The sequence below is a fragment of the Meriones unguiculatus genome, chromosome 19 (assembly GCF_030254825.1).
Source record: "Meriones unguiculatus strain TT.TT164.6M chromosome 19, Bangor_MerUng_6.1, whole genome shotgun sequence".
Lineage (NCBI taxonomy): Eukaryota > Metazoa > Chordata > Mammalia > Rodentia > Muridae > Meriones > Meriones unguiculatus.
The window spans coordinates 13,918,569-13,921,306 of record NC_083366.1 but is presented as its reverse complement, the minus strand read 5'-3'; positions in this window follow the sequence as shown (position 1 = coordinate 13,921,306).

Sequence of the window (2,738 nt, the reverse complement as noted above, 5' to 3'; positions counted from 1 at the left end):
CTTTAGCTTAACCTGGACCTAAAACTCAAAACTATAGGCTTTAGAAGACATATAGGTTACAAAATTAGTCTAACCCTTTCAGAACGTGAGTTTCAGAAAACAAGAAAACTAGTAACACAACCATTCATCCATAAACACTTTTAACCTGAACGGTAATCTAAACAAAAACTAAAAACATTTATACAAGCAAGCACATCTCTGAACTTACCAACCTGAAATGTTGGGCCTCTTTTTTTTTTTTTTTTTTTTTTTTTAGAAGAAATCTGCAGAAATAGAAGAAATTACCTCAGAAAGGCTCATAGCAAGGTCTTACATCCAATATTATGGGGCTTGGTCCCGGGAGAGAAGCAATTCAAGCTGGAAAATTCACCTTCAGTTCCCTCGGACTCCCACTAGGGTATACCCTCAAGAACTGGAACAAGCCGGAAGACGAGGAAGCTTGACCAAAAGCTGGAAGGTACGTTATGAAGCACCTTACGCTCAGACCTTCACGGCTTTCTACAAGGATAGGATACAATTCAAAGAAAGCACAGAAGGGAACAGCCCTCATGCCTGGGCTCCGGTAAAATACCCTGTCCTGTTCTGTGGCGCTCCACCCTACCTCCACACTCTCCCATTTACTTAGGTTAGCAGAGAAAAGTCCCCAGCAGGACGCAGCCATCTTCTCTACGCATCTGTTATGGGCTGGGCTTGCCGTGGGCCCGCGGCCAGGGATCTGTGTGAGCCTCCAGGTTTAACACAGCTTGGCTGCTGCTGTACATGCTCTTTGCCCTCGTCCCAGTAAGGCAGGCGAAAGGGTCCGTTGCCATAAGCTGAGGTGGCCAAAGAAGGATAAAAGCGCAGTGATGCCCACAGGCTGGCATCTATCTTCCTGCTCTATTTACTTTTCTGTTGCTGTGGTAAAACACCCTGGCCAAAACCAACTTTAGTGGGTTAAGGGATTTACGTGGTTGAAAGGATTTATTAGGTCCCAGTCTATCATTAAAGGAAGTCAGAGCAGAAAACGGAGCAAGAACTTGAGGAACGATGTTTGCTGCCTCTCTCTGGCCTTTTCTTTGACACACTTATTACTAGATATTATATACAGGACCATTTGCCTCAGGGGATGGTGCCACCCACAGGGACATGTGTCCTGTATCAATTAGCACTCAACAAATCTCTTTGAAAGCGTTTTCTCCTCCACTGCATTAAGTTCTTAAGAGATTACAGATGTAAGCTTTCCCGGGAAGCTGTCAGCATGGCCACTGTTACAAGCATGGATTTGAGTTTGGAGGGAACCTGCAGTGATTACCGGGTTCCTTGTGTTCTGGAATAAATACGTGGGTGGAGATACATGGATAGTAACTGGGAAAGAGTTTATGCAGGAAAAGGTGTCTGAGCTTCAGGATGATCCAGAACAAGATATAGTTCAACACTTCCAAGAGAAAGAGCCACAGGCCCTGAAGTCTTTTTTTTTTTTCTTTTTTATGTGTGGGTCATTTATACACATGAATTTTTTCTTCACATACTTAATTTTGTTACATGTAGCAGTGCTGGAGGTGGCGGTGATGGTGGTGGAGGTGGTGATGGAGGTGGAGGAGGTGGTGATGGAGGTGGTGATGGTAGTGATGGAGGTGATGGTGGAGGTGGTGATGGAGGTGGTGGAGGTGGTGGTGGAGGTGGTGATGGAGGTGGTGATGGAGGTGGTGATGGTGGTGGTGGAGGTGATGGAGGTGATGGAGGTGGTGGTGGAGGTGGTGGAGGAGATGGTGGTGATGGTGATGGAGGTGGTGGTGGAAGTGGTGATGGAGGTGGTGGAGGAGGTGGTAGTGGAGGTGGAGGTGGTGATGGAGGTGGTGGTGGTGGAGGTGGTGGAGGAGGTGGTAGTGGAGGTGGAGGTGGTGATGGAGGTGGTGGTGGTGGAGGTGGTGGAGGAGGTGGTAGTGGAGGTGGAGGTGGTGATGGAGGTGGTGGAGGTGGTGGTGGAGGAGATGGTGGTGATGGTGATGGAGGTGGTGATGGAGATGGTGGAGGTGGTGGTGGAGGAGATGGTGGTGATGGTGATGGAGGTGGTGATGGAGGTGGTGGTAGAGATGGAGATGGAGATGGTGATGGAGGAGGTGATGGAGGTGGTGGTGGTGATGGTGGTGGTGGAGGTGGTGGTGGAGGTGGTGGTGGAGGTGGTGATGGTGGAGGTGGTGATGAAGGTGGTGGAGTTGGTGGTGGAGGTGTTTGTGGTGGTAGCAGTGGTAGCTGGGTGGTTTGCTGGGCCCCATCTCTCTCTCTCTCTCTCTCTCTCTCCTGTTTCTTTCGTATGTTAATTTAGATGCCTCTGGAATCTCCCTCTCCTTCTCTCCCCCACCTTAATGCTGCCTTAGTTTTCATATTTCATGTGTTTCTGTGTGGTGCTGTGTGCACCTGCAGATTGGACAGCTCTTGTGCGTGCGTGTGTGTGTGTGTGTGTGTGTGTGTGTGTAGTTTTCAGTGTTCTGGATTGAACCTAGGGCCTCACACGTAAGACAATAAATAGCAGCCTTGAACTCATTCTGTAGCCCAGGTTATGACCTCATAAACCTTCTGCCTCAGCCTCCAGAAAGCAGGGGTCACAGGCTTGTGCTGCTAGGCCTTCCTGTACTTATTTTCCTTCCATGCTACTCTCTGTTTCTCTGCAGTTTCAGCTATCCATAGCTTCTGTTGGGATTTCTGTTAACCGTTTGACTTTTCTGTCTTTAGAATAGTGTCCGTTTGTTATCTTGACG